At 43.1% G+C, this 18,936-nt stretch overlaps 2 protein-coding genes across 5 annotated transcripts in view; one reads left to right on the forward strand and one right to left on the reverse strand.

Moving 5' to 3' along the window:
* Sdc (Syndecan) overlaps positions 1–18,936 on the forward strand; it is a 225,044-nt gene that overhangs the window by 85,513 nt on the left and 120,595 nt on the right. The window lies entirely within an intron of this gene.
* The window catches only part of LOC117229363 (uncharacterized), a 175,998-nt gene that overhangs the window by 54,447 nt on the left and 102,615 nt on the right, over positions 1–18,936 (reverse strand). The window contains exon 4 of one of the 4 annotated variants that reach the window (XR_004492527.2): positions 14,722–15,320. The exons of the other annotated variants lie outside the window; for them this stretch is intronic. The gene's annotated coding sequence lies outside the window, so the exon portion shown is untranslated. Of the gene's footprint in view, positions 1–14,721; positions 15,321–18,936 lie in introns of those variants that run through there. 4 annotated transcript variants of the gene reach the window in all.

The following is an 18,936-nucleotide window of genomic DNA, read 5'->3' on the forward strand; positions in this document are numbered from 1 at the left end:
CAATAATTTTGGGCCGATGAACATTTCTATTTTGCATAAAGATTCGCAGCTCACCGAGGCACAATAATATGAAGCCGGATATAAATAATATAAATATAATAAAAATGAAGCCGAATCCCGAATAAAATCATTCTCATTCGCACAAATCGACGCGCGAAAGCATATACAATTTTAATGCTCGGTGGGTTCAGCGTTCAGTTAATGATCGCCGCGACATAACAAGCGATATAGCGATTCTGGTGGATCGACGTTTCATTGCGGAACGCGGAAAATCAGCGCGGAAGAAGCTGTCGAGCCGTGAGTGTGCGCTAAGAGCGCAAGGAGGGAAGGTTCGCCGATAACGAAACCGCGAGGTATCGACGGGATTAAAAATGAAAGGAGCGTGGCTCGGGTGGGAGGAGTCGCGGAGGAGTGAAAAGCGTGGAGGAGGGGACGGGTCGGGGATGAAAAGAATGGTGAAATAATGCATCGTGCTGGCGCGGAGCAACGGAATAACGCGTGGCGATAGAATTGGTCGCGGTTTCCAGTGGCGGGCGAAAAGGGGATGCTCGGTCATCGATTGACTAGGCGCGTGTAACACGCGCGCGATCGAACAAAAGTTGCTGCCATTGAACCGCGATGCGCCTAGCCGCGCCGCGACGCACTGCACCGGTCCGATTCGATTCCCTCCGATTCGATTCGACTCGACTCGACTCGACTCGATACCATTCGTTTCGGTTCGAACCGATCGCTATCGACGCGACGCCCGGCGACCGACGACCGGCGAATTGAATCTTCGATAGCGACGTCACACCGCCACCGTCGCCGCCGCCGGACTTTCCAATAAATTTTCCTCCCGGCCTCTGCCACGGCCTCGACCCGCCTCGCGCTATGATTTGTCAGGAGTAGAAGGTTATCGATACCTACCCGCCGATAAATTCGGTGTCGCGTGTTTAATTGTTCAGCGAGTCGCGCGCGAAAACAGTCCGAGAGCACCGGCTAATAAACGAGAGCCGAAACTCGCTTTGCCAGAGGCGGACGCCGGGGACGAGCGGACCGACCCGGCTAGCGAAAGCTTCGAGCGTCTCGCGAGTACCTTATCGCGCTCGATCAATAAAGCCAGTCCACCAGATCCGTCCGTCGGATTGTACTCTGGAACAGAGTGTACTCTGACAACACGCGTCGGGACTCGTCGATCGACTCTTCGATTATTTCTTAGCGCGTTCGTCTATTAATTAGGTAGACCTTGTACGCGGCTATACGAGCCCCGCGTTCCCTTCGATTGGTTCGCCCGTACGATTTATTCGGCCGTAAAGTCGTGCAAACAAATGCGCGAAACGAGCCAGCGATATCGTCGCTCGATATAGCCGCGTCCAACATTTGAATTACCTTCGTATTTATCACTGTATCAGCATCGCGTGTTTCCATTCGCATTCGTCTATTTCGATCATTTGTTAGGACACCGAGCGCAATTCGCGAGTGCACAGACACCCGAACCGTGTATGCGTGGCTCGCAGTCGAGAAATCCGCTGCCGGGCGAGTTTACGCGAAAAACTGCGCTCACGCGGAACATTTGCAACAAAATTTTCCGTACGATCCCTTCGTTGTTTTCGACAATGCCGGATCCTCGCGAACGTTCGTTTCACGTATGTTTTCTTTTCTTTTTTTTTAAGGTATTCCTTCTGGATACGTTAGTTTTTCTGTGGGCACCGATGGAAGACGGGGAAATTGAAATGAATTGTCGGAAACTTGCTGTTTAACGGGAAATTAACGTTCTGTGTACGGGAGATGTATTTAATACTTTTTTAAGAAACTTGTTTTTGTATTTTATGTATATTTAATACCTTTCTAAGAAATTTATTTTCGTTTAATCACGTTATTTCTTTCAAAGAATCCTTCTGCATCAAAATCTTGTCAGATTTGCAAATATTAAATGTTTCTTTTTTTAATTAAGATGAATTAAATTTTGTAAAAAAAGTAAACAACGTAAAGGCCATTAAAATCGAACAAAGTGTCTCCAAAAATATGTTTCGACAAATTGATGAAGAAAGCTGCAAATGGTCGCAAACGACCATTAATTATACAGTTGTGTATATAGTGCGCCGTCCGGGGATTAAATAACAGTTTTATTTGATTGAGTAACAGATTTTTTTTTAAAAACAGTTCCGATCGAACCCGGTCGTTCGAGCGTTAAAAACGGAGCGTTGAAATAACGATTTTTCCAGCACGTTTTCGGCTCGGTCTCGGCGCGATTCCGGGACACCCTGTAGATTCTTCGGACGGAAGATTTTCCACGGAGTAATTCGCGAGGCGAGTTTAAATCGACTTTTTCAAGGGCGCGGAGCGATGCTTCTGAAAAAAAAACCGAGAGCCAAAGGCAGGGGCGGACGAGTCCGATCAAAGGGAAGCACGGCTTCACCGGCTGGGAAGGGCTTCTTTTCGAGAAACGAACCCTTGGCGCGTCCTCCCCGCCCTCGGCCCTAATTAAAATCCCCGGCAGACGAACCCGGTCCGCCGGCTTTTCCACGGATTTTCGTGGTGTACTAATTATTCGGGATTCCGCGGGGCTCGGCGTACAGTCGTGCGCGATCCCGGATATCGATAACATCCCCGCGGCGATCCCAGAACAAGGGGAGTTTTTAATTTTCACGGTTCGCGTGATAAATTGTGGTATCGAGCACCGTTGAAGTCGGCAGGGGGATAAATCGGGTGAAAAGTAGCAAGGGCGTCATGGCCTTTCGAGGGTTCTATATTTTTTGCTACACTCCCACGCTCTTCGTTCTACCACGCGATTTTTCCCACAATAGATTCAACCTCGAGCAACGTGTGAATATATTTTCAGCAACGTCCTCTCGTTCGTAACGTTTCTAAAAATTCTACGGCTCGAATACGTCGTTCAGGTTCGACGGAAAATACGATCGAATGGGAAAAGAGGAAAGGGTTGATGATCCGCCATCCGTATTGTCTTCGTTCTTCGACGCAGTTTTTTTCCGCAATAGATTCAACGTCGAGTAACGCGTAAATAAATTTTCAACGACGTTCTTTTGTTATTAATTTTTCTAAAAATTCTACGGCTCGAATAGATCGTTGACGTTAGTCAGAAAAACAATTGAGCGCAAAAGTGAATGGATTCGCGATCCTTCGAGGGTTCTACGTTTATAACTGCATCCCTACAGTCTTCGCTCTTCGACACGATTTTTCCCACAATAGATTCAACGTCGAGTAACGCGTAAATAAATTTTCAACGACGTTCTTTCGTTCATAACGTTTCTACATATTCTACGGCTCGAATATATCGTTGAGGTTCGACGGAAATATAATTGAATGGGAAAAAAGGAAAGGGTTGATGATCCGCCATGCGTATTGTCTTCGTTCTTCGACGCAATTTTTCCCACAATAGATTCAACGTCGAGTAACGCGTAAATAAATTTTCAACGACGTTCTTTCATTTATAACGTTTCTATAAATTCTGCGGCTCGAATAGATCGTTCACGTTCGACAGGAATATAATCGAATGGAAACGATAAAGGGTTGACGATCCTTCGAGGGTTCTACATTTATGACTGCATCCCTATAGTATTCGCTCTTCGACGCAATTTTTCATACAATACATTCAATATCGAGTAACGCGTAAATAAATTTTCAACTATATCGTTCCGTTAACAATATTCGTAAAAATTGTTCAACTCGTTAATAAATCGTAAACGTTTAATAGAAAAATAATTCTAGATTTCCACCATTTTAATTACATCCCCATAATCATTGTTCTTCGTCGCAACTTTTTCCCATAATATATTGAACATCGAATAACGCGTAAATAAATTTTCAACCACATCCTTTCGTTAACAACATTTCTAAAAATTGTTCAACTCGTTAATAAATCGTAAACATTTAACAGAAAAATAATTCTAGATTTCCACCATTTTAATTACATCCCCATAATCATCGTTCTTCGTCGCAAATTTTTCCCATAATATATTGAACATCGAGTAACGCATAAATAAATTTTCAACCACATCCTTTCGTTAACAATATTCGTAAGAATTGTTCAACTCGTTAATAGATCGCAAACGTTTAACAGAAAAATAATTCTAGGTTTCCACCATTTTAATTACATCCCCATAATCATCGTTCTTCGTCGCAACTTTTTCCCATAATATATTGAACATCGAGTAACGCGTAAATAAATTTTCAACCACATCCTTTCGTTAACAATATTCGCAAATATCGTTCAACTCGTTAATAAATCGTAAACGTTTAACAGAAAAATAATTAGATGGAAAAGGAGGAAATAATAGACATCCTACGTTCCCGCCATTTTTATTAAATTAAATAAATAAATTTTCGACAAAACGTTCTTTCTTTTATAACGTTCCTAAAAAAATAGTTCGACATTTCTATCTTGCTCGATCGAAAAATAAATAGATAGAAAGACGGAGCAAGGGATTAATGGTCTTCCGAGGGTTCCGCCATTTTTACCGCAGCCTGATGCTATTCATTCTTCGACGTAATTTTTGCCACAATAGATTCAGCATCGAGTAACGCGTGGACGAGAGTTCAACGGCGTCCCTTCGTTAATAACATTCGTAAAAATCGTTCGGACTCGTTAATTGGATCGTGAACGTCGGACAGCGAAATAATTAGACGGAAAGGATAACAATGGTACGGCTTTTGTGTTCGGCCCGTAAAAAGTAACGACGCGTTCGGAATTTTTCGCGTCGGCGAACGTAAAAAAGTTTTACGATCGCGCGGCGGTATCTTTCTCCGGGGAGCTAAAAAATAAATAGCCTCGATAAGCGAGTTATATGAAGAATTTGTTTCGTCTGCCTCTCGCCGCGGAGCGTATCGACGCCGATGGAAGTTTCGCGGGGGAGAAATTCGACGCGGCGGGGGTGGAGGAGGGTATATTGGCGCGATCAAAAATTCCGGGCGCGGGGCTCGCGATAAATTTTGAACCGGTTCCAGAAGCTGCGAGAGCCGCAGGAGCCGCGACAACGAAAATCGTTCGGGATTCAATGCTGGCGCGGGGCTCGGATTTACATTAAGCCAGTTTGTCTGATCGAGTCGACGTCGTGCCACTGATCAGCGGTTAATGGACCGAGAAATGTCACGAATTATCCCGAAAATTAGCTGCCCTTTATTCCCGTCCGTTTCGTTCTTGCTCGATCGCTCTCCGACGTTTAAACCTTCGACCTTCCACCCCCGCGATCGCGATCAACGGGTCGTACTTTTCCAGCGAAGGAACAGTGGTCGATGAAAATGGGGGAGTGGGTGCACCCTTGGAAGAAAATATCAGGTTGTCCTAGAGGTTTCTTTCGCGATATGCACGCTTGCCGTGCACAAATAAGGCAGCCGACCGCGTCTTCGCTCGTTTAACCGCGCCATTTGTTTGCTTGACCTCTTAGCTGCGTCGACCAATTTTTCAGACCAATGCGATTTCATCGATCGCAGTGCGCGCCCAGTTTTTCTCGGCAAGTTGCTCCGAGGGGTCGTTCGAAAATTTGGGAAATTTACGAGCACGTTTCGGAAACGGTTCTCGTTGAAATGAGAACGCATTCGCTGGGCGAACATGTTTGTTGATAAGTTCGCGAATTAACCCCCTTTGCACTCGAGCGGTGACTCCGAGGCACCGCTAAAATTTGTTATATCGCGTTCTAAGATAATTTTTGCATTAACGAAGTTTCGATTTAAGGGCCCGGGTCGCCGCACACTATGACGAGCCACACATACAAGAAAACCATATACGTATATTAGTTTTAGGGGTGTCTATCGACCAAAACTGACGCTTTAATATCGAAGTATGCAGTTCACAAGTGGAAAATTTAGATTCCGGAAAGACTAAACGACTGGGCTTCGGTTGTAGAAATATCCGTTTTGCAGTTATTGCGGAGATATTTGCAATATTCGGCCAGAGTGGTGTCAATCTCACGAGCATGACGTCACAAGATGGCCGCCGCTAACAGTTTTTCGTAAATATCGAGAGATATAGAGCTCGAATCGAAAATTCACAACCGAAGCCCAGTAGATAAGACACGTACAAAGACGGTTATGTCAAGATTATGTCAAGGTTATGTTATATACCTGACGGTTGAGCTCGCTGTGGTGCAGCTTGTTGGTTGGAAGAGAACTGTGACGCTAGTAGTGAAAAATGTCGGAAGCTCGGGGTTGGTGCTTCGGTCTATCAACTACTCCTGTGTCTTAATTAACTAAGAAATCAACTGAAAATACACTCCATTGCCTTTGTACGTGCCTTATCTACTGGACTTCGGTTGTGAATTTTCGATTCGAGCTCTATATCTCTCGATATTTACGAAAAACTGTTAGCGGCGGCCATCTTGTGACGTCATGCTCGTGAGATTGACACCACTCTGGCCGAATATTGCAAATATCTCCGCAATAACTGCAAAACGGATATTTCTACAACCGAAGCCCAGTCGTTTAGTCTTTCCGGAATCTAAATTTTCCACTTGTGAACTGCATACTTCGATATTAAAGCGTCAGTTTTGGTCGATAGAAACCCCTAAAACTAATATACGTATATGGTTTTCTTGTATGTGTGGCTCGTCATAGTGTGCGGCGACCCGGGCCCTTAAAGAAATTGTTAAAAGTGCAACCGTTGCGTAAGTCGCAAGACTCAATTTTGCACGTGTGAGATGCACTTTGTCATGTAAAATGAAAATACTCTATAAGTCAGAAAAATTATTTTAGATTTATAGTTAATATATATGCTGTCCGCAGATCTTAGATATGATTCTTTCGTTTGACGCCGGCGTAATAGCTTGGAAATTTTAGATTTCAAAAAAAAATGTCGAAGTAGGCGGTAATATAAATTCTTAAAATTAAGATAAGTCATCCAAGAATTTTCGTACTTAATTCTTAGTTAAATAAGCACAATGCTATAGTTAGTTCGCCGCGTTTTAACACCTAAGAAATATAGTTCAAATGTTATTTCAGTTTCTTAAAATGGCACCAAAGTGGTGCCACCGGACGGCATAGTGTTAAAATAGCTTCGAGTGCAAAGGGTTAATAAATAAACGAATTAATGAATAAGCGATTGTCCGATTGAAATTTCAATTGGAATATTCCGATCGAAATTTGCCGCATACTAATCGCTTAACGATTATGCTGACTTATTCGAGTCGAGCGATTCGCGATGAAGTGATTCGCTTTCCCGAGAACTATGGAGTGTCGTGTTAACAAGAATGGACATTCGCGATTTAATCGCGCAGCAAAACACGTCGGAGATGCACGTTCTCGTCGACTGAATAGTTTTCTAGAAATGAATCGCTTTATTACGAATCAGACGGCATTTTAAATCGAGATTGAATTGATGCGCGAACTTAGGGGTCGACCTTTGCACCGGAAGTAATTTAAACTGTAAAAACCTAAGATGACTTTTCGTTGTAGTATTTTCATTTCTATTTTGTTTCTCGCGATTCGTACAACAACGCGTTATACTACGCCATCAACAATGTTTTAAATCTGAACTCTGATGACACAGAAACGATCCTGGAACGTGACATAACAATTTTAGCGGCGACCGCTCGAGTGCGAAGGGTTAAATTCGCGTCGCGCGGATTGGTCGAAAACGAAACGAACAACTTCGGTGTCAGCCTGATGGAATCGTACGTGGCCGGTTCGAGAAAACTGGCGGCAATTGTGCGATCTATTGTCCTGAATTACGCGCGACTCGGAATAAAGACGGCGGCGACGACCTACATCGGCCGCGTAAGGCTGCGAATACGTTTAAAGGGTTGAAACGCCGTCGGATGACTAATAATGGGCTTCTTGGCGCTTCCGAAAGCGGTTGTCGCGGCTGTGGTAGTCGGCCGCGGAGTGCCGCGTCTTTTTCAGATGCAAATTACGTCGGTTGCACAATAATAATCGCGCGGCCTGTCGTCGACGTCGCGGAAGCGTTCGCGCGCCGGCCACGAGCTGCATTTGAATTAATGGCGATGCACTCGACGAACGCCGCCTCCCCCCCCCCCCTCTCTACCCCCGGCCGTTCCTTTGCATGCGCTTGCATTCGCCGTGGGTCGCCGATACGAGCTCACACGTGCATGCGTCGTTCGCGTAATCCCGATTCAGACGGGAATCTTTGCTTCCGCTGGAAACTTCGCGCTTCCGCCGCGAACTCGCGCTTTGATAAATCGGCTGACACGGATTCCAGTCCCGAGGCAAAGACTCGGCCTCTCCGTGTGCCAGCAGTCTTTTCGTGCCAGATTTCCGATTAGCGCGCCGGTATTCGAACATTTATGGCTTCCCAGGAAACTCTATTCGCGTCTATGGGAATTCGAATTTGTAGGCTAATGGATTCCTGCGATGCAGCCGCGGCAGCCCGCAACAATTCCGAAACCCTCGTCTATTCTTATAGCGTCAATAACATTGCTCTTTTCTCGATAGCCGAAGCGAAAGATTTACGAATGCGATTCTCCTACGCCAAAGATTTTTAGAACTCCACTCTGCTTCGTGGATCTTACGTACATCAGAATTCGGCATACTTTACTCGAGTACCAAATTTTATTCGATTATAATATAATATTATATTATATTGTATTATATTATATTATATTATATTATATTATATTATATTATATTATATTATATTATATTATATTATATTATATTATATTATATTATATTATATTATATTATATTATATTATATTATATTATATTATATTATATTATATTATATTATATTATATTATATTATATTATATTATATTATATTATATTATATTATATTATATTATATTATATTATATTATATTATATTATATTATATTATATTATATTATATTATATTATATTATATTATATTATATTATATTATATTATATTATATTATATTATATTATATCATATTATATTATAATTCTTCTGAACGATATCACCTTCACTTTCTGAACCTTCTTCTTCATAAAGACACAAAAATCTGTAATTTTGGTTTGTTTGCTGGTTCTTACAAGATCATTGTAAATTTCGTGATATGAAGATAAACAATTTTGCAGATCCCTTATCAATTTTCATCTTCTTTCAGCGGAATATATATATATTATACATATACGTATGTTTATAATAATTACACTTTCATGTAAAATTCATTATTCCTTCCCGTCATTATTTTAAGGTAACTTAGTTCGTAAATATGTTCAACAAAAATCATGCTATCCAGTGCTATAAAAGCATAGAGTGTCGTGCAAAGGTTTTCGCAATTTTCTTATCGCGTTATTAGCAAAACAGTGTTATAGATCGCGGCGCTATACAAGGGTTCCCGCAATTTATCCTATCACGTTAGGGTGACCTATAACCGTGTTTATAGAACGCCGTGTATGTAGGAGGTCTACATCTGTATTCTTTGATTTTACGACTTGTAACAGGTAACATCCCGCCCGCGCAAATCCGATAAATAAATAAATATATTCGCGTCGCGCGAAATTGAAACGCGCGGCGGGGATAAATACATTCTTGCTCGACTCCCGTCGCGCTAAATCTGTCCGTAAAAATCCGGATTTGCATAAGAGCCGCGCGGCGGCGGCGGCTTGTTTACGCCGCGAGATAAAATTTGCATAATATTTACCCCGGAACCGGTTTCTCCGTCAAAATCGTGCCGCGTTACGTCATTAACGGATCTTCCCGTGTAATATTTGCACGAGCCGTGTTTGGGCACAAAAGGGAAGACACCGTCGGAATTCCCGGGAAAATCGCGGGATGCCGATGATGCGTTCCGACCGAATATGTAATTACCGCCGGGGAAATAGATCGTGAAAAATGACGATTAACCTTTTAGGCACGACGCGCCACTATAGCGCGGCTATTAGTAGTAGTACTAATTTACGTTTCCGCGTAACAAGGAAAAGAGAGCGTAACGAGTCGAACGGAAAACGCGACGAGAGGACGATGAAACGCTTTAACCCTAGAAAGATAACCATATGACAACGTACGTAAAAGATAACCATACGCTTCAGAGGCGCATGCTTTTCTAAGGCGTCAATTTTATACTAACAATGGATATTTATTTAAGTTAATCTAGTCATTTTAAAGGTTTGGCATTATTGTACAAATAAAATGCATTTATATTATATTTTCTTATATTTTAAGTAATTTTAAACTTAAATCACTAGACCTCTATGAAAAATTAACAAAAATCAACAGTCTTCGCAGGCGCCTCTGCGACGTAGGTTATCTTTCTAGGGTTAAACAAGGCTCGAATTTAACAAACACGTTCCTTCGTCTCGCTCTGCTCGCAAAAGTTTCTATCGGCGAGAACCGATACCTAGCCAACGTTCGACCGCGAAGAATGTAGATCTTTTCACCGTGATCGTCGTCTTCGTCGTGATCGTTGTCGCAATTCGTTACGAATGCTTTTCGCTGTCTTCATACATATGAAAAATATACACGTGTATGTATATGTTACAGTGAAACACCGAAATCTGGAGAATGTCGACTTTCACCGGAGAATGTCAACATTCACATAGTCGCTTGGTGTATGTCCGAAATATTTGCTAAATACCCTTATTTCTGGCTTACACCGGTAAATGTTGACATTCACCATGCACTAATGGTGAATGTTGAACATGTTGGAGATTTATATTTTCTTCTCCGTAATTCAGTCGCTATAAAACGCCACAAGGGTGACGTAACTTTTTCGCCTCTCTTTCTGAAAGGAATGACCAAGAATTTAAAATACACGGTACATTCTACATGAGAAAAGAAAATAATAGTAATAAAAGAATTACTTACTTATGTGATTCAAATCTTATTTATCGCAACAACTTAAACTATTATGACACTTTGAATTGCACAAGAGTCCCTTGCTTTTACAACTGCATTTATTTGTGGAACACTTCCTTTTGCAATGACAGTTTTTGGACCTCCACCAGAGCATATCTGTGATTGTCGACACACACCGGAGAGGGTCCGAATGTACAACAATGTAATGAAATATTCGATCTTTCGCCGACGTATTTGGTATCTGTTGACATTCACCGGTGAAAGTCGACATTCTCCAATTTCGGTCATTCACGGTAACATATACAATAGATAAATCTGTTTGAAGTTTCTAAGAGGCGGACTACTACTACTACACTATAGGCGACTATTCCGCGGATGTCATCTTTCAGAACGACACGCCACTATAGTGGCTTTCGCGGATGTCATCTCTCTGGACGACGCGCCACTATAGTGGCTTTGCTCTAGTAGCTCACACGCTCATCGTTTGAATCAAATAATCGTCTTCGTATGCATTGTTTCACACTTTGTTTGTCTTCGCATCGATTTGCAACAGTCTACAGGGTGTCCCAAAGATGTCTCGCAATCCGGAAATGGCGGGTTCCTCGGATCATTTGAAGCAACTTCTTCCTTTACAAAAATGTTCTCCGAGGCACCGTTAACGAGTTATTAACGAAAAACAGTGACCAATAAGAATCGAGTACGACTGACGCGAGGCGGCCCAGCCAACCAGCGCGCGAAGCCCAGTTCCGCTCGTTGGTTCGATCGCCTCGCGCCAGCCGAGCTCGCCTCTCATTGGTCACTGTTTTTCGTTAATAACTCGTTAACGGCGCCTCGGAGAAAATTTTTGTAAAGGAAAAAGTTGCTTCAAATGGCCTGAGGAACCCGCCACTTTCGGATTGCGAGACATTTTTGGGACACCCTGTATATACAATATTAGACACTGTACAGTACACATCAGACTCTGCCGTCCAGAGAAATAGCCTCGCGCAGAATTCAGCCGTACCTAAAAGGTAAAGCTGGGCTGTGCGAACGCGCGCGCGCGCGCGTAGTATTGCCGATTCGTCGGGGCCGGACCATTTATTCTGCATCGTCGCAGCTTAGCGAATCGCAAATATTGAATTTGCGAACGTGCGCGGCCGACAGACGAGTCGCGTTACCAGAGAGTTTCCTCGATAATCGGTCCAAGGTACGCGGAAACTTCGCCATTTCGCGTGATCCTCTTCCCGGTACGTTCCTCCGTCTCGCGATACCCGAGATCATTCGAGTTTACGGGTACGCAAGCATCGTATCCGGGAAATCGTTCACGGTGTTTCTCCTCGAGTTCCTATCCGGAATCAAGCAAATATCTAATCGTGGTCGAGCGGAGATCTCCTTTTTACGGGCAGCTATCGCAATTTTATTCTCACGTTTGTGAACAAGGCTCTTACGAGCTCCGCTACCGTGTTTGCGCGCGGCGATTTTTAGATAAAACGCGCGAAACGATAAGAGCCGCCGCGTGTATTCAACGCGAATTCGACTTTCCCCATTTTCTTTATCGTTTTGGCGTGTCGTCTGCTTCGTTCGATCGGTTTTAATTATTCAACGCTTAGCTTGTCATGCTACTTTGGAGTTGTTGAAGCAATTTTGTTTATTTATTTATTCAGTTTGTACGTGGGAACTTAGCCATTGATTGTAAAATCGAATAAAAGAAACGATAATGAAAAATACAAAAATGTTGGTATTAATTCCTTTGTTCAAGTCGACGTCGCAATTAAACAAGAAAATTATAATAATATTTATTAGTAATGATAATATGCTCGAAGTTCTTCTGGATAGTGTTAAGTTATATTGACAAGTTGCACTCACTTGCACCGCGTTCTTACTTTCGTCGAATATTTTCGTTGCATCAAATCAATTCGATCGCTCGAATAAAATTTTATTTGAAAAATTCGCTCGAGATATTTCACGAATAAAATTTGATTCAGAGAAGTTGTTCAAAATATTGCTCGGAATAAAATCGTATTTAAAAAATCTACTGAAAATATATCTCGAATAAAATCGCGTTTGAAGAACTTTGCTGGAAATATTTCTCGAATAAAATTTTATTCGAAAAATTCGTTCGTGATATTTTCGCGAATAAAGTTTTATACGAAGAATTCGTTCAAACTATTTCTCGAATAAAATCGTGTTTAAAGAATCTACTGGAAATATTTCTCGAATAAAAAATCGCGTTCGAAGAATTTTGCTGGAAATATTTCGCGAATAAAAAATCGCGTTTGAAGAGTTTTGCTGGAAATATTTCTCGAATAAAATTTTATTCGGAGAATTTATTCGAACTATTTCTCGGATAAAATCGCATTTAAACAATTTACCGGAAATATTTCTCGAATAAAACTTTATTCGATGAATTTATCGGAAAACTTTCTCGAATTAAATCTGATTCGACGATATTTTTTCGAAATATCTTCCGAATCAAGTTTCACATCGAAACGTTGTTCGAACGATGCGCAACTCCGATTCGAGCGTCTCCGATCCGTGTGCCGTATAATCGCGCCCGACCCCGAAACGCCGGAAATCGGTTCCTCGATGGACGACGGTAATCGCTCCAAGGAGTCGCGCGAAAAGCCGCGAAGAGAGGCGGCTCCGCTCGCGGGCACGAAAGTGACCTTCGCGTCAGCCGCCTCTAACCGTCCAATCACAGTAATGCCCTCCGGTCGGCTGACGTCACGCCGCCTAATTCCAGCAATTTCCCAATTGCCGATCAAAGTCGCCGGAATCGCAGATTGCATCTGCTGCGCACACACGCGGCTGGAAGCCAGAAGGACGCGGACGATTCGCGGGAACAAGAGGAGGATTCCCCCGGAACGGGCAGAGGGAACAACCCGGGTCCAGGGTCCGACGTCGGCTTTACGGACTTCCCGGTAGCCAAGACCGACTCCTCCGGGACGGATTTCACCGACGAATTTACGGGACGATTGCGGACTCGAGGGAATCCTTCCGATCGTTCGATCCTCCTTTGATCCCTCCGGAGATAGCGAGTTTGTTTTCCTTTGCGAGCTGGGATTCGATCAGCTAATTCCTCGCCGAAGCCTTTTTTCGGGCCCGAGGGATCTCTGTGTGCGCGCGCGCGCGCTTTCTAATAAATTTCGGTGGAAATCGGAACGTTCTTCGGTTCCGTGGGATCCTCGACTGTCCGAACTACCGACAAATTCATTTATTTATGCTTGTAAAAGTAAGAAGGAAAGTGGAGAAATTCGGAGATATAACTTAATTTACATTTTCAGATATGCAAACTCTGTGAGAGTTCTGAAAATGAAAATTAAGTTTAGCAACAATTGAACGTCGTGTACTTTTTAACTGAATCGTTGTACAGCCGTGTATATCTAAAGTAACTTTTACATGATTATTATTGATGTTTAAAGGTGATGTTAACAAAACATCGTATTTATATATTTCTAGTTTCTGTCATTTCCAATAGAAACATACAATTGTGATATCTTGTGAAGTTCTTTTTAAATATACAGGGTGTCTCAGCTAAAGGAGGCCATCCATCTGCGAATCATTCTAAACTCGAAGTAACTTTTACATTTTTACTGCTATTTAAACAAAAGAAGCTGTATTTGTATGTCTCTATTTTCTATTATTGTTGTTTACTATTGTTTTCTACTATTATTGTAATATAGAGGGTGTCCCATAATTATTTTAACAGCCGGAAAGGGGTGATCCCTGAGGTCATTTGAAGAAACTTTTTCCTTAGCGGAAATGCAATCCGCGGATTCGTTTACGAGTTATTAAGGAAAATCGGTGACCAATAAGAAGTGAGCTCGGCCGACGCGAGGCGGCCCAGCCAATGTGCGGAACTGGGCTTCGCGCGCTCGTTGGCTGGCCCGCCTCCCGCCAGCCGAGCTCGCCTCTTATTGGTCACCGATTTTCCTTAATAACTCGTAAACGAATCCGCGGATTGCATTTTCGCTAAGGAAAAAGTTTCTTCAAATGACCTCAGGAATCACCCCTTTCCGCCTGTTCACACAATTGTAAAAATTATACGATGGAAATACGATGAAAAACATACGATTTTGTTAAGTCTTTGTTCGAATATCGCTAAGAACGTAAAAGTTACTTCGAGCCTATAATTAGTCAGTATTATATTCTGTAATCTAACGGGGGAATATCGCTTTGAATAAATAAATAAATAAATAATAACAATAATAATCTGTAAATTCATGGTCCAAGCGACAAGGTACGTACTTTCCGGTCGGAGCCAGGTTATGGAAAATGAAATTCCACTCGGCGGCTCCTCGAAATTCGCCCACGACAACGAGAAATTCGCATAAACATCCGCAGTCCGGTAATCAGATTACGTCTTGCCCAACTCTTCTCTCTCTCTCTCTCTCTCTCTCTCTCTCTCTCTCTCTCTCTCTCTCTAAAGTCTGCTGGATAAATTCGAAGTGGAGGAAGGGCAGCAGACGGAAGAGGAACTCGAGGAGAAGAAGATGGCAGTCGCGATCCGTTTCCCGTCCCGTCGTCGTCGTCGCGTTTCCCCCAATAATCTCGTCAGTCTGGTTCGGAACGGGGGTTGGGGACGCTTCTTCCTGCCGTCGATAGGAGAGAGAGACGTCCTTCCATCTGGCGTGATCGAACGAAATATTAAAAAATTATCTAGAGACGGCGGGTTCGCGACGTTCCAGCTTCAGCGGAATATTTTAGCTTGAACGGCGCCTTTTTAGCTTTCTCTGCAATTTTTTCGCGAGAAAACTATGTAACATCTTTCGCAGTCAAATTTACAGGGTTTGGTTGTACATGTTTCGAGCACGTTTATCAATATTTCTCGGTTAAATTTAATAACATCGCAGCTACCGAATCAATCGAAATGACTGGTAAATGATTTTTTTCTGTCACGATTCGCATCGTTAAATAAATATGCTTCTATGAGAAACGTTTAGACGAACTTCTTTAATCAATCATATATTATAACGGAAACCGTACGAGGTTTAAATAATTGCAATCTTGCCATTGTTACAAATCAATATACATTATCTATCTCATGGTATCCGTGATTGAATTACAAAAATCGATTGAGCGCAGTTCTCTGAAAAATGTACCATAATTATATGCATTTGATATAATAATTTTCAGTATATAGTAGTATATAGTAATTTAATATAATAAACTAATAGAATATTAGTGTAATAATAAATATAAATAATAATTCACACGCGGGGCCCTCTGGCGTTATCTCTGTCATCAAATTATTTCAAATATTATGGCAATCGTTTCATGGCAATTTCTCCTTCAATGTCATCCGAAGATCATCATATATCAGGTCGTCGAATTCGTCTCGACGTCGCCTACAATACAATAAAGTCAAAATTACCTAGTTCCATTTAAAAATACAACGGTGACCTTGCCTTTTCATCAAAAATCAATTTGCCTTTTAATTTAAACAACCGCAATTTCTCGTCGGTTAAACACTGACCAACTTCGATAGGAAACATTTTCTTGCCGGACCATTCGAAGGGTTTGAAAAATCGTGAAGACTAATTCCCGACTCACCCTTCTATACATACATTTATCCCTCGAAGCCATTTTAACTGTAAATCTAAATTAATTTTTCTGACTTACGATATTTCCATTTGATATGACAAAGTGAACTTTTATGCATATGTAATTAAGTCTTGTAGCACATACAACAGTTAGACTTTTATCAATTTCTTATATCTAAACACCGATAATATAAAAATTATCTTGGAACGCGATGTAACAATTTCAGTGGTGCATCAGAGTGGCACCACTCGAGTACAAAGGGTTAATAATTGCACTATCAGCACCCCTGACTGCCGCGTCGCCCATACGCGTACAACATTTGATATGACAAAGTGCATTTTATGCATATGTAATTAAGTCTTGTAACACATACAACAGTTAGACTTTTAACAATTTCTTATATCTAAACATCGATAATATAAAAATTATCTTGGAACGCGATGTAACAATTTCAGTGATGCATCAGAGTCACCACTCGAGTGCAAAGGGTTAATAATCGCACTATCAGCACCCCTGACTGCCGCGTCGCCCATACACGTGCAACGGAATCATTCAAAAATTTAATTCCCACGTTAATCCGCAGCAATTTCTCGCCGCTGGACCGTCGTCGAAGGAACCGCGATGTCGCGCAACTCTTCGGCCCGCCGAATAAAATACTTTTAATTCCAGTTGTTCCGAATTGGAAGTTTCGGGTCGTTACGCGGACGCGAATTTTCCCGGCCGCGTTTTTCCAGCGGCGCATCTCCCTCGTCGGCTGGAGCGGGCGCGGGACGGGTCGAAGACGAGATGGAAACACGAGAGACAAACGAGGGAGCGTGCTGCAGGGGGTGCGCGGGGGTAAAGGCGGGGTGGAGCATTATCGGAAGTAGGCGCAAGAGGAGAGACGCGCGCGTAAAGAAAGCTCTTCTCGCGGGAGGGAAAGCCATGTCACGGCTGAGCGACGTCGGAATCGATGAACGAGAAAAGAGACGGCATGGAAGGAAACTCGGCGAGGAGAGGCTGCACCGCGAGATAGAGGGATGGAAAAGGGAATGGGATGGAACAAGAGGCGGAGAAGGAGGAAGAGAAAGAAGAAGAAGACGAAGAAGGAGGACAAAGAGGAGCAGAGCTCGACAAGGTAGAGGAACCGAGGAGCCATCCGCTTTTCTGCCGGCTGCCAAATTGAGAATCGATGTTTCCCGCTCTCGATCCGACGCGGCGCGACGCGGCCTGGATCCTCCGAGGGTGGCGAGAACCACCCCTCCGTTTCTGAGCCGAGACGAGCACACGCCTCTTTCTCTCTACATGCCCGGGCATTGTTCACAGACCGTTCGGGAAGTGGAACATCGGGAGTGGACCGGGTGGAAGTCGACTCCGAAAGTATCGGAGGAGCAACAGAGCGGCCCTGCCGCGCTCCGGTCGGGCGTCTTCGCCGACTAGGGGAGGCCCCGAGGACCCTCCAGCTGCCGATAGTCGACGATTCCGCTCGCGGGAATACGAAGGAAAGTTCGAGCAGCCTGCGCCCCCAGCTGCTCGACGACCAGTTCGAAGAGTTGTGCTGCTCCTCCTCGGGGCTGCTGCTGCTCCAGCATCGGACGCGGAGCCATTGTCGTTGTTTTAAAGCGATCGGGTGCCAAGAGGAGCGAGAGAGCTCCGCCGGTTTACAAAACAGCCGGAATTAGGTCTCGAAAAATATGCGGCTAAATATGGGAGAGGGGATTACCGGTTGTTGCCTCTTCTGCATTGTTCGAGCTAAAACCCGTGGCCGGAAGGCAGGGCCGTTGTAGTTGTTCCGCCGGCGTTCGGCAACGCGCAACGATAGTTTTAGACGACCAACGCGGCTCGGACCGGGAACAGAGAGATAGAGAGTTCATTGTAGCGCGAATGTTCTGCGGTGATTGACGCAAACTGGAGTAGAAAACTGCTCGGTAACCGGCCGCGATTTGGCAAGCTGCTCGCGGCTTTTTGCCGCGACGCTGAATTATCATTGCTCGAGAAAATTTGGAGAGCGTGTGGTGGCCGGGGCTTTCCGCCGCTTCTCGCAAACCGTTCGGAAAATTGATCGTGTTCCGGCTGTGTGTGTGTGTGTTTTCCTGGGATTCGCCGAGGGTATTATACCGCGGAGTCCTGTTTACGGGTCAAGGACCTCCGGACCACGCCAAAGGGTACCCGCTTGCGACGCAACCCGCCGCGACTCGATGTTCGCTTTACGACGATTCCTGTAAATTCTCCCCGATTGTACCTCGGCTCGCGAACAAAAATGGACAACTTGGGAAGAGGAGACGCGATTATTGGAGACCTCGCGGCTCGATTTTGTCGTCGCCGATCGTCGGCTTAACGGTTCCAAAACACGAAGATTCGACGCGATGAACTGTCGGCGGAATTGTTAAATATTGCTTATACTTATAGTACTATTATTATATTATTACTAATAATATTAATTTAATCTAATTGATAATGTAATTAATATAAATATAGTAATTATAATTAATATAAATAATTGATATAAATATGGTAATTACAAATATAATTAATATAATTAATAAATATAATTAATAATATTACTATTAATGATACTATATACTACTATTATACTATATTAATATCTTTTCATTCGATTAATCCCTTTTGTGGTCGAAGCTATTTTAATTCGAAATCCGATACATGTTTCCCGATCTAGGGTATTTCCATTTTATACGATTTTCAAGTACATTAATTG

Source organism: Megalopta genalis, chromosome 15 (genome assembly GCF_051020955.1).
Source record: "Megalopta genalis isolate 19385.01 chromosome 15, iyMegGena1_principal, whole genome shotgun sequence".
NCBI classification, from domain to species: Eukaryota; Metazoa; Arthropoda; class Insecta; order Hymenoptera; family Halictidae; genus Megalopta; species Megalopta genalis.